Source organism: Polypterus senegalus, chromosome 11 (assembly GCF_016835505.1).
Source record: "Polypterus senegalus isolate Bchr_013 chromosome 11, ASM1683550v1, whole genome shotgun sequence".
NCBI lineage: Eukaryota > Metazoa > Chordata > Cladistia > Polypteriformes > Polypteridae > Polypterus > Polypterus senegalus.
In genome coordinates this window covers 154,974,320-154,988,570 of record NC_053164.1, presented here as the reverse complement: position 1 = coordinate 154,988,570, position 14,251 = coordinate 154,974,320, and the positions used below count along the sequence as shown (strand labels likewise).

Below are 14,251 nucleotides of genomic sequence, written 5' to 3'. Positions count from 1 at the left end.
TGAGATGTATACACGGTATCATTTTCATGATGATTGGAATGAAAGCATGTTATTAAACATGGGAACATGATGGCGCAGTGATTGTTCATGTCTCACACAAGATGCTGCTGTGCCATGCGTGACCTTCGATGAAATAATTTATTGTAGCAGTACTGTCTCTTTCAAATTTACTAACGTTCAATTCATGTCCTTACTTTTTTTTCTCCAAATACCCAATCGCCACACAATCAGCTCTGTAATAGACGTTAAGCCATCTGTAAGCTTACAACGACAATTCTTCAAAACTTTTAAGGAACATTGAAATATCTTCATAGTACGTGTTTAATTATTCTATCCTTCTCTCCTTCCAGTGTCGCGCCAGCCTCAGCAAATATACAGTGCAAGGCAGGAACAATACGTGAACTTGCTAGCGCTGTGGCACCGTGTCCTCACATGTTTAATTATTAACAACTAGCAAAATAACCGCGCTTCACAGCGGAGAAGTAGTGTGTTAAAGAAGTAATGAAAAAAAAAAAAGAAAAAATAATAACGTAACATGATTGACAATGTAATTGTTTTGTCATTGTCATGAGTGTTGCTGGCATATATATATATATATATATATATATATATATATACATACATACATATCTACATATATAAACACACAAATATACATACACATATATATATCTCTATCTATCTATCTATCTATCTATCTATCTATCTATCTATCTATATCTATATATCTATCTGTCTATATAATCTATATATCTATATCTATCTATCTATATATCTACTGTATCTATCTATATATGTATATCTATACAGTGGAACCTCGGTTCATGAACGTCTTGGTACACGTACAACTCGGTTCACGACCAAAAAGTTCGGCAAACTTTTGCCTCGGTTCACGACCACACACTCGGTATACGAACAAGCCAGTTTCCTGCCTGCCTTCCTGCACGTGCCTGCCTGCCTGCCTTCCTGCAAGTGCCTGCCTGCCTTCCTGCACGTGCGTGCCTGCCTTCCTGCTATTTAAGCACGTGTTGAGCCGCTCCTTGTTCATTGTTCTAAGTCAGACGTGCGTGCTTTACCTGTGATATCTTTGCGCTCTATATTTCGTTGGCTTTTGCAGTTAACCATGGCTTCTAAGCAAGTGATGAGTGGTGAGAAGAAACTTTTGCAGAAAATTGAAATCGAAGTGAAGAAAGAAATTATTGAAAAGTTTGAGCGTGGTGTTCGTGTTACTGATCTTACTGATCTACGATTTTGACTATTCTAAAGCAAAAAGAATCTATTAAAGCAGCTGATATTGCAAAAGGCGTTACAGCGTTAACCAGGCAGAGGCCTCAAGTGCTGGAAGAGGTGGAAAAACTGTTGCTAGTGTGGCTGAACGAGAAGCAACTTGCAGGGGATGGCATAAGTGAGGCGATGTTATGCGAGAAAGCCAGGAAGATTCATGGCGATTTGCTGCAAAACTATCCTTCTACGAGAGCCGGAAGTGGGGAATTTAAAGTCAGTAGAGGATGGTTTGAAAAGTTTTGCAAAAGAAGTGGCATTCATAGTGTGGTAAGGCATGGAGAGGCTGCTAGTTCCGACGCTGAAGTTGCGAAAGAATTTGTGAAAATTTTCACAAAATTAGTGGAGGAAGAAGGCTACATCCCGCAACAAGTCTTCAACTGTGACGAGACCGGATTGTTCTGGAAGAGGATGCCGAGGAGGACCTACATTACCCAGGAAGAGAAGGCTATGCCTGGCCATAAACTAATGAAGGACAGGTTAACTGTTTTGCTGTGTGCTAACACTAGTGGCGACGTAAAAATCAAGCCGCTACTCGTTTACCAATTTGAGAACCCTCGTGCTTTCAAACAGCAAAATGTAAATAAAGCCAGACTGCCTGTGATGTGGAGGGCAAACATAAAGGGGTGGGTCACAAGAACCTTGTTTTTGGAATGGCTGCACGAGGCTTTCACTCCCACAGTGAAGCGATATCTTGAAGAGAATAACCTGCCTAAAAATGCCTTCTTCTAATGGACAATGCACTGGCACACCCTCCAAATTTGGTTGACGATATGGTCGAGGAGTACGAATTTATTAAGGTCATGTTCCTCCCCCCCAACATGACTCCTCTTCTGCAGCCCATGGACCAGCATGTTATTTCAAATTTCAAGAAACTGTACACCAAAGGACTATTCACCAGGTGTTTTAATGTGACAGAGGACACGTCTTTGACCCTGAAAGAGTTCTGGAAGAGCCATTTTAATATCGTTCATTGCATCGGCCTCATTGATAAAGCCTGGGAAGACATCACACACCGCGCTGGTGTGGCGGAAGTGCTGGGCTCCAGGTTTCTTCAGGCACCGGGGCGCCGCCTGGCCCCCAATACAACCAGGGCGGTCATCCCCTCGCGGTCTGGAGGAGGTACATATACATATATATATACAGTAATTCCTTGTATTTTTGCTTCTGTCCCTTCAGCAATATCTTTTACAGGTAGCAAAACCTTATACAGTGATCCCTCGCTATATCGCGCTTCGACTTTCGCGGCTTCACTCTATCGCGGATTTTATATGAAAGCATAACTAAATATATAGCGGATTTTTCGCTGCTTCGCGGGTTCTGCGGACAATGTGTCTTTTTACTCACTGTACATGCTTCCTCAGTTGGTTTGCCCAGTTGATTTCATACAAGGGACGCTATTGGCGGATGACTGAGAAGCTAACCAATCAGAGCACGCAGTTAAGTTCTCCTGACTGAGAAGCTAACAAATAAGAGCACGCAGTTAAGTTCCTGCCTGTTGAATGCAGTGTTAACCAGGAAGTCTCGTCTCGCTCATTCAGCATCAACGTGTTTCACTGTGTAAAGAGTTGTGCTCTTTTGTGTTTATCTTTGTGCATAGTCAAGCCCTTCATTATGGCTCCAAAACGATCTGCTACTGCTTCAGGGGCCGTGCCCAAGCAAAGCGGAAGATGTTAACGATTGCGAAAAGGTAAGCGTTTTGGATTTGTTGAAGGCTACGATTCTTTTTATTTAAAAGTAGGAAAGGAATATAAGATCTACAGCCGCAGTGTCCTTTTAACCAGGGTGCAAAACGAGTTGTAAGTGGATGTAATAAGGCAGTAGTCTGGATGGAATCTACTTTAGGGATTTGGATTGAAGACTGCCAGAAGAAGAACAACGGCAGTGCTACACAATTGCCTGAAGAGGCTCCTTTGGAAGAACTGTAACGCTCTCCTTTGTTGTGCAGTAAAATTAAACTCATTGTTATCGGACAAGTCATTGTGTCATTGTTGGTGAGTAACCATAATTAATTTTCTACTTACAGTACTTAGTACATGTATATACGTTTAGTGTCACTGTACACACATTTACTGTATACTATTTTTCTTGCATTGTACATATTTATTGCCGGTGGCCTGTCTATCGTAATGGCTGTAACATATGTGATATCGGAGACACTCAATATCTTTAAAATAATATTTAGGTTTTACTGTATATAAACAGTGTGTTTATATACATAATTTCAATGAATCTTACCTAATATCTAAGAGAATACAAAGGGATTATGCTGTATAACTCTGCGGGAATATTTATAAACAGTGTGGGAGAGTTTTTAAGGGCTTAAAATATATAAAAATAACCATAAAAACATATGGTTTCTACTTTGCGGATTTTCACCTATCGCGGGGGGGTCTGGAACACAACCCCCGCGATCGAGGAGGGATTACTATATATATATAAACTCAGCAAAAAAAGAAACGTCCCCTGACTTTCAACTGTTTTTACTTTCAGTAAACGTAATGTGTAAATATTTGTATGAACACTAAAAGAGTCAACACCATAAGACATAACTAAAAAGGTTTCACAATGTGTCCCTGAATGAAGGGAGGCTCAAAATCAAAAGTACCAGTCAGTATCTGGTGTGGCCACCAGCTGCTTGAAGTACTGCAGTTCATCTCCTCCTCATGGACTGTACCAGATTTGTCCGTTCTTGCTGTGAGATGTTACCCCACTCTTCCACCAAGGCACCTGCAAGTTCCTGGACATTTCTGGGGGGAATGGCCCTAGCCCTCACCCTGCGATCCAACAGGTCCCAGGCGTGCTCAATTCCTTCGACGATAAACACAAATCCGTCCATCACCCCTGGTGAGACAAAACCGTGACTCATCAGTGAAGAACACTTTTTGCCACTCCTGTCTGGTCCAGCGAAGGTGGGTTTGTGCCCATAGGCGGTGTTGTTGCTGGTGATGTCTGGTAAGGACCTGCCTTACAACAGGCCTACAAGCCCTCAGTCCAGCCTCTCTCAGCCTATTGCGGACAGTCTGAGCACTGATGGAGGGATTGTGTGTTCCTGGTGTGACTCGGGCAGTTGTTGTGGCCATCCTGTACCTGTCACGCAGGTGTGATATTCGGATGTACCGATCCTGTGCAGGTGTTGTTACACGTGGTCTTCCACTGCGAGGATGATCAGCTGTCCTTCTTGTCTCCCTGTAGCGCTGTCTTTGGCGTCTCACAGTGCGGACATGGCAATTTATTGCCCTAGCCACATCAGCAGTCCTCATGCCTCCCTGCAGCATGCCTTATGCACGTTCACGCAGATGAGCAGGGACCCTGGGCATCTTTCTTTGGGTGTTTTTCACAGTTGGTAGACAAGCCTCTTTAGTGTCCTGCGTTTTTAAAACTGTGACCTTAAATGCCTACTTTCTGTAAGCTGTTAAGGTCTTAACGACCATTCCACAGGTGCATGTTAATTAATTGATTATGGTTAATTGAACATGCATGGAAAACATTGTTTAAACCCTTTACAATGAAGATCTGTAAAGTTATTTGGATTTTTAAAACATTATTGTTGAAATACACAGTCCTGAAAAAGGGACGTTTCTTTTTTTGCTGAGTATATATATATCTCCTTTGGGTGCGAGCAGCTGTTGCTGGGGGTGCCAAAATCCATCGAGGAAGAAAAATTAAAAACATTATTGTACACAATCTTATCTATCGATTCCTAAATAATTAAATGGGCAGGCTATTTCGTATCAGTAAAATACGCTGCTTGTTAAAACGGATCACTCCTGCTCTTACGTGCACTTAGTGCTGCGTGGGTATTATGAACTATCGTATCTGTTCAAGTTCTATTTAAATTTTAAATATAAGTAATTTTTATTTGGGTGACAGAAATATGTTTAGTAGGAATGTAAGTTAAATTTAGTCATCATTGCATACATTTTTCTTCACCATAGAAATTTAAAGACTAAATTCAACTTCCATTCCTACCAAAAATATTTCTGGAGACTAAATAGAACCTACTTATATCCAAATTCGAGCTATTGAGCTGTCGCCTGCCTGCCTAAATAAGTCACCCTCGCTTCGCTCTTACTTTTTTACTGTTCATTTAATCATGGCTAGTCCCAGAAAAATTATAAAATGAAAGGAGGATTACACTGAGTATGGCTTTACCAAAACAATTATTGATGGCGAATCAAGTATCCATTATTCATAAAGCTTCAATTGGTGATCTGTTTTTCTGCGTTAACCTCATATTTTTTCATATTTCTTCTCAAACCAAGGGGATGCGAGGGTAAAATGAATTGGGAAGCGCTGATATGCATATATTGAATATATTGAAATAGTTTTACTGTCAAATAATGCAAAAAGTATGCGTCACGTGTTTCGTACACAGTCACTGCACCCCTTCTCGGGAATCGAACCTCAGATGTCAGCACTAGAGGCGAAGCCTCTCATGTTGTGCCATGGTGTGTAGTTCGTTTATTTGACAGTGTATTGATCGGGGTGTGTGTGTATATATATATATATATATATATATATATATATATATATATATATATATATATATATATATATATATATATATACTTTTGAGAATGCAACGTATAGTTTTGTCCAGGAGGAAAACCTTTTGTAGGGTGTGTCCCTGAGACTTATTAATTGTCATCGTAAAGCAGAGCCTTACTGGAAATTTGAGGCATTTCAATTGAAATTTGGGATTTCAGAGGGTATAACGGTGATGCCAGGAATACATTCAGAGTGTGGCGCTCTTGTGTAGCTGCCTTCACACAGCTTCTCTGCTGCTTTATAAACGAATGCCATATAAGGCCATCATTTCTCCTTGCTTTGCAGTTCTGTACTGTTTTATTGTTCATTTATTACGATTCTTATAGTTATTGTGTAGCTATTCGAGACTTACTTTACTGTTCAAGTACCCATTTCCATTATTTAATCCGCGGCTTGTACATTATTTTTTGCTTGTTTATTACGATTATATAGATATTTATTGATTCCCTTCTTTAGCTGACTGCCTGCTCATATAAGACGCTCCGCTGGTTTTTTGTAAAACAGCCTTTACACAGCTTCTCCGCTGTTTTATTAACGAACGACATATAAAGCCATCACCTTGTCAATTGTGTAATGCGTTTTTTGAACAGGTTTGATGCATGGAAGTGATCACTCGTACTGTGTTCAGTCAGTTCACGTGAGCTGCTCTCTTGTGTGATGTTGCGATGTCCACGGCTTTATTTAATGTTAGCTAAGACCCGGCACTTAAAAGTTTCTCGCTACAGCAATTTTAACTCCGTTACAAAGTGATCCAAAGTCTCGTTTATACCTCGTGTCTTCTCATTAAACTTTGATCTCGCGAATAAAGTATTTGGCGTTTTTCTTCAGCGCTCTTTGGGAGCTCTTCCTTCTTTTCTACGTACTGCGGTCACAGTCAGTTCATGCGATTACGTGGGAGGCATGATGATGTCACACGCAGCTCCTCCCCCACGGCCGTCGAGCTAACATCCATTACAGTATATGGAGAAAAATAGGTTCCAGTTATGACCATTACGCATAGAATTTCGAAATGAAACCTGCCCAACTTTTGTAAGTAAGCTGTAAGGAATGAGCCTGCTAAATTGCAGCCTTCTACCTACACGGGAAGTTGGAGAATTAGTGATGAGTGAGTCAGTGAGTGAGTCAGTGAGGGCTTTGCCTTTTATTAGTATAGATGCAGATTATTTAAATGAAGTTAAAGTTTTATCTGTATAATATAATCAACATATTTTGCTGCATTTCATCTTACAAATGATACCGTCATCATATGTAAATACGCGCTTAACTGTAGTGCAAGTTTACAGTGGGGTAATTGTACTTATAAGTACAAACAGTTCTACAAGGAGCAATTGATTAAGTTCATTTATAGTTCTTGGGATGAAACTGTTTCTGAACCATGAAGTCCATACAGGACAGGCTTTAAAACGTTTTGCTGTGCTGTAATACCGATAATTCTCATTCCGATCAGCTGCTGCTGTGATTCCCCACTCAGATACAGTGATATAAATACTCCGAGTGGTGCAGTGAGAGTAATATGGAAAAAGATGATCTGCTGTGGCAACCCTTAAAGGGAGCAGCTGAAAGAAGAAAAAGAAGAAGAAGATCGTGCAGTGAGAGTAACAACGCTAAAGCAGTTATGGTATTCAGAATACTGTGACTATTCCCTGGACCATTATATTGTTACAAGTTAATTATAATCAGATGCATTACAGTAATGAACAATATGCAGTTAGTTTCAGTGTATTTCTGAATATTAGTTTCTGTGTAATCACACAGGAACAGTAGCACTGCTTTGACGCTGGGTGCCTCCAGTCTCCAAAACTGAGCGGAGAACTTGCATACGACAAGGAATGAGGTACCGTGGAAAAGTGTGTGGCTTTACACCAAGTGTAGGTTTTATACATCACGATTTGAACGTGGAAACGTTCTTACGCAACATTTCTGTGCTTAAGCACTGTTTATGCATGAGGCCCCAGGAGTGTATACAGAGAAAGAGGATGACAAAGAAGAACTGAGATAGTAAGAGAGATGCAGAAAGTAGACAAGAGTACAAGCAGATAAGGCGCAAGGTGAAGACAGAGGTGGCGAAGGCTAAATAAAAGGCATAGGATGAGTTGCATGAGAGGTTGGACACTAAAGAGGGAGAAAAGGACATACATGTACAGATTGGTTAGACAGTGGGACTGAGCTGGGAAATATGTGCAGTAGGTTAGGGTCATAAAGGATAAAGATGGAAACATACTCACAAATGAGGAGGGTGTGTTGAGAAGATGGAAAGAGTACTTTCAGAGGCTGATGAATGATGAGAATGAGAGAGAGAGAAGGTTGGATGATGTGGAGATAGTGAATCAGTAAGCGCAGTGGAGGTTTTAACCCGATTGTTTTATGGAATCTGGGAATGTGAGAGGATGCCTGAGGAGTGGAGAAGAAGTGTACCGGTGCTAGTTTTTAAGAATAAGGGGGACATGCAGAGCTGTAGTAACTATAAGGGAATAAAATTCATAAGCCACAGCATGAAGTTAAGGGAAAGAGTAGTGGAAGCTAGGTTAAGAATGGAGGTGATGATTAGTGAGCAGCAATATGGTTCCATGCGAAGAAAGGGCACCACAGATGCAATGTTTAATCTGAGGGTGTTGATGGGGAAGTATAGAGAAGGCCAGAAAGAGTTGCATTGTGTCTTTGTGGGCCTAGAGAAAGCATATGACAGGGTGCCTTGAGAGGAGTTGTGGTATTGTTTGAGGAAGTCGGGAGTGGCAGATAAGTATGCAAGAGTCGTACGATATGTACGAGGGAAATGTGACACTGGTGAGGTCTGCAGTAGGAATGACAGATACATTCAACATGGAGGTGGGATTACATCAGGAATCAGATCTGGGCCCTTATTTGCAATGGTGATAGACAGGTTGACAGATGAGATTAGACAGGAGTCCCCTTGGACTATGATGTTTGCGGATGACATTGTGATCTGTAGCAAAAGTAGGGAGCAGGTCGAGGAGAACCTGGAGAGGTGGAAATATGCTCTAGAGAAGAGAGGAATTAAGGTCATTAGGAACAAGACGGAATACATGTGTGTGAATGAGAGGAAGGTCAGTGGAATGGCAAGAATGCAGGGAGTAGAGCTGGTGAAGGTGGATGAGTTTAAATACAACAATATAGAGTAAAAGGGATTGTGGAAGAGAGGTGAACAAGAGAGTGCAGGCAGGGTGGAATGGGGGGAGAAGAGTGTCAGGAGTAATTTGTGACAGATCAACAAGAGTGAAAGGGAAGGTCTACAGGATGGTAGTGAGGCCAGCTATGTTATATGGGTTAGAGATGGTGGCACTGACCAGAAAGCAGGAGACAGAGCTGGAGGTGGCAGAGTTAAAGATGCTAAGATTTGTATTGGGTGTGACAAGGATGGACAGGATTAGAAATGATACATTAGAGGGTCAACTCAAGTTAGATGGTTGGGAGCCAAAGTCAGAGAGGTGAGATTGCATTGGTTTGAACATGTGCAGAGGAGAGATGCTGAGTATATTGGGAGACGGATGCTAAGAATAGAGCTGCCAGGCAAGAGGAAAAGAGGAAGGCCTAAAAGAAGGTTTATAGATGTGGTGAGTGATGACATTCAGGTGATGAGTGTGACAGAGCAAGATGTAGAGGACAAGAAGATATGGAACAAGAGGACCTGCTGTGGCAACCCCTAATGGGAGCAGCCGAAAGAAGAAGAAGATACAATATTGAATCATAGTGGATTTAATTTGTTTTTTTTTGAAAGTCAACAACAGAAGAAGACTTTAATGTCAATGTGGAAACAGGTCTTTGTAATTTTATCTAAATTACCAATATAAAACACAAAATACTTGATCACATACTGTAAGTTTTCACCCCCTTCAAGTTAGTATTTAGCAGATGCATCTCTGGCAGCAGTGGCAGAATTAAGTCTGTTTGAATAGGTCTCACCATAGGACTTCCAGGGACTACAACAAAGAAGTTTTCCTACAGCATGATGCTACTAACACAGTTAATTCATGGTGGAAATGGTATGTTTTTTGATAATGTATAGTGTTTCAGTTACATGAAACATGGCATTTAGTCTGATGGCCAAAAATCCAAGTTTGACCTTAAAGTATAGAACCTTCTACAAGCTGACCTCAAAGTTTCTCTTGTGGCTTCTGGCAGACTCTACCTGAAATGTCATGTGTCTTTTTTTAATCTAATCAGTGGCTTTCTCTTTGCTACTTGACCATAAATCTGTGACTGGTGAAGCACTTGATCAAACCAGATCACTCAGTATTTGTGGATGGCCTACTCTAGTTAGATTTACAGCTCTGACATACTACTTCCACTTATTAATGTTTGATTTACTGTAACTGTGCCCTAAGGGATATTCAGTGACTTGGATATTTTCTTGCATCCATCTCCTGACTTTTGTTATTCCAACACCTTTGAGCACAATGCGATTCTGAGAAAAGCACAATTCACAATGGCTACAATGATGCCACAGAATATCAGGAGATCCATTTACCTATGACTATATCTCCAGTAAACACCAGTCATACTTATATATATATATATATATATATATATATATATATATATATATATATATATATATATATATATATATATATATACACATCTTTATTTTTAGAAAATCATTCCTTGCACAGTTTTCACAATTGGATTAAATTAACTGAACTCTATGTCCATTTTCCAGGAGTATTTTTTTCATGAGCTTTGCTAGGAATGCAAATATCCCCTTGGGGATTAATAAAACATATTGCAAATGTAAATTTGCCTAACACATTAAAGATAATGAGCAACACAAATGAGATATTTAGAGCTGGAATTTCAGAACTGTAAAGGAAGCTGCAGATGAAGGTAATGGAAATGTACATTGAAACATAATGCAAAAACAATTGGAAGTAGATATATGGGGCATTTAAAGAAAGCCATTTGTATATGAAAAAAAAAGTACTGTATGCAATGTGGGTAAGCAGTACATAATAAGAAATGACTTTACTATTTTAATGAAAGAGCTTTTTGAAATTCACTTGTTACAGGAATAGGATTGGTTATTCATATAACAGCACTAAATACTTTTGCTAGTAGAACATGCATTTCAAATTGTAAAGCATTTTATTATGTTTTGTTAGGACATACTGTTAATAAATACTATATATAGAATTAATAATTCACAAAATCTTTATTATGGTTTGAAAAGGATGATCATCAAAATGTATGAATATTTAAACAAAGGATACTGAACACACAGTGGTAATGTTCTAACATTTATAGTAAAGAAAGTGTAACCAAGAAACCATGCAATAACAGTAGTATCTCTTTCTTTTTTTAAAAAAATGGACAAATGCCACTATATTTTATTTCATGCTTATTTCCACATTGATCATTTTAAAATTTGACTTTATTGTAAAACAGCTCCTTTCAAAAGCCAACATCTTTCTAGTAGAAAAGAATTTGTTTATCCAAAACATTTTTTCACTCAAAAGATGATGCTGCACTAAAATCAGAGTTAGTTTCCACAAAACATGCTCACTAAGGAGATTAAACAATACATTTGCTTATTTATATTTGAATATTGATTCAGAGACTTTATAAAATGTCCTACTTTAGTCAACTGGGCAAATCAGTCCAAGGAGAGAAAAGGAGCTTGAGTGTTTCATAGTTCAGTGCTACTTCTAATAAATAGTATGATGAAAAAAATATTCAATTGTATTTCTCTTGATACTTCTTTCCTGTAGTTATTGAATATGGTGCACTGGCAAAATGCATAACACATACCAATCCAATTAAGTGACAAAATGTTTAGTGGACATCTATTAATTCCATGAAGACATGTATACTATTTCTTTTCAAATAAATTAGTATTTGTTTATAAGACATTATTGCATTACTAGATTTGAACTTCCTTGGTCAAATTTCACAATAGCAGAACAGGATCTTTATATGGATCATTTTTCTTTGTTTACCCCAGCCAAAACTAGGTTATAACCAAGGATACTTTTGTAAGTATATCATAGTAAGGACCCATTATTTGAGGTTACAAGCAAAAATATGAAAAATCAATTAGATGTGAATTCCTGTAAGAGACAAGATCTACTCACCCAGCAATACAGCAAAACAGTTAATGCTGAATAGACTTACTCTTCTGTAAGGTGAATAAAGAAAGAGTAAGTCAGTCCAAATGTCCAAATCAAGACAAGTGTTAACATACTTCAAAATTTTAAAGTGGTTGAATCAATCACCCTGAAAGCCTAGCTCTTTAGAATCTCACATTCTTAAGTTCTGTCATTTTGTTGACAGTGTGCCAACTTCAGTTTCTTCAACAGCTTTATAGTAACATACATTTCTCTTTTACTGACCTTATTTTATGTACTTTAATCTCATAAAAAAATTCTCAGATCTTATGTTTACAATGCAAACTTCTTCAACTGCATACACACTTTGATCTGCCAAGGCTCATTTCCTATTTTTTTTAACTTTCAGAAAGTGTCTGAGGTCTTTTAATGTCATTATCAGTCAAATTTAGAAAAAATTGCAGTCTAAATTAGTCACACAATACACGTAATATTGTGCTCACTACATCTGGTATTCAAAAACTACAAACTTCTTATGGCATCAATGACATCTACATTTTTTATTGATCTCACTTGGAAACCAGAGTTACAATATCATATACAAATGCAACTATCTAAAAACCAATTAAATTGACAAAAACTATAATGTCCACACAGTAGACATTTTTTCCAGTCATGTAGGTATTCTTTCAGCATGTACTGTAGTAGCTTCAATAATAATTCAATAATAATAATAACTAGCCGAAGCCGGTGTAAGAATAGGAAGGGAAAATGGTGAGAAAGGAATCCAGTATAACAAAGGCTTACGAAAACACTGTCGCAGTATAACGAAAATAGCAAGAAGCAAAACCAATGGCAATGGTCGAGAGAGTACCCTTCCTGTAGCAGGCTACGGAAAACATAGACATATATAGATAGACACTGCATTCACTGTGTTGCCCAGTCGACACGATAAGTCAGCGCGTCCGCCCTATTGCGAGTGTTAAAAGTGCCATTTAAACTAATACAGGTAGACGTGGAAACCGGGTTTTCTGATGAAAAAACAACAACGTTTTAAACAGTATCGTTTACATACAACAGATTTTGGCGAATCGTTTACATGCAATTATTTATATCCATTTATACACTAATAATGGCAATTATTAAATAATAATAATAATAATTATTATTATTATTAAATTATTCCTCCTGTATAAGTAACATTTCTTGGACTGCTTTCTTCCATCTTCGAAACATTTCTAGACTTCTTCCTGTTCTCACGCAACACAGTACTGAAGTATTGGTTAATGCCCGAGTCACCTCACGTATAGATTACTGTAATGCTATTCTATCTGTCATCCCACAAAAATGTATCCATCGCTTACAATTTATTCAAAGTTCTGCTGCCAGGATAATAACCTGCTGTTCTAAATCCACTGAACATACTACACCTATTCTCTCTCAACTTCATTGGCTCCCTGTTAACTACAGAATACAATACTAAATACTGCTATTAACACTCAAAGCTCTCCACAACCTCACTGATCTCCTACAGACTGACACTCGTCTCACTCACTCTGATTTTCATCTGCAGCTGTACTTTCTGTACCACACATCAAACTCTGTGCTATGGGAGCTTGAGCGTCTCTCATAGTGCTCCTCAAGTCGGGAATTCTCTTCTCTCTCATATACATCAGCTTGATTTAATAACACATTTTAAAACTAACCTCTAAACTTATCTTTTCAAACTAGCATACCAATTGTGAATTTTGCACTGTTACTGCCAGTTATCTTTGTTTGTTTGCTAATTATTGCTGTTTGATCAAGAGCGACAGTGGACGCGGAAGTAGGATTAGAGATGGCAGGTGGGGCTCTGTCGTGCGTATCCTATGGTCTTAGAGTTGGTGGGTCGGGGCTCTGTGAGTTGGTGATCGTGGCTCTCTGTCTTGAGTGCAGTGTAAAGTTAGCGTGGCTCAGAAGTGCATGTGAACTTTTGCACAGATGAAAGCGACTGAGGCTGTGTTTGATGAGTTGTTGTGTGCCTTGAGAGTCACGCTGGACGTTGGTGTGCGTGGCTCTGTCGTGCGTATCCCATGAGGTTGTAGGAGGGTTAGAGTTGGTGGCCGGGGTTCTGTCGAGCGTATCCCATGGTCTTAGAGTTGGCGAGCGGGGCTCTGTCTTTCTTGTGCTCACTATCTTGCATGCCCTCAGTGTCTTGCTTGCGCTCAGTGTCTTGTGTGCTCTTAGTGAATTATATATATAGATAATAACAATAATAATTCAGATTTCTGCTGCTCGTTTACTTACACACACTAAAAAATCTCTTGCATCACTCCTGTCCACTATGATTTGCATTGGTTACCAGGTTCTTCAAGAATCAA

The 14,251-nt window shown here is 39.0% G+C and overlaps 1 protein-coding gene across 5 annotated transcripts in view; it reads right to left on the bottom strand.

The window, feature by feature from the left end:
- chrm2a (cholinergic receptor, muscarinic 2a) overlaps positions 1-14,251 on the bottom strand; it is a 656,161-nt gene that overhangs the window by 106,849 nt on the left and 535,061 nt on the right. For 4 of the 5 annotated variants that reach the window (XM_039769949.1, XM_039769952.1, XM_039769950.1 and 1 more), the window contains one exon: positions 11,919-11,962. The exons of the other annotated variant lie outside the window; for it this stretch is intronic. The gene's annotated coding sequence lies outside the window, so the exon portion shown is untranslated. The remainder of the gene's footprint in view (positions 1-11,918; positions 11,963-14,251) is intronic. 5 annotated transcript variants of the gene reach the window in all.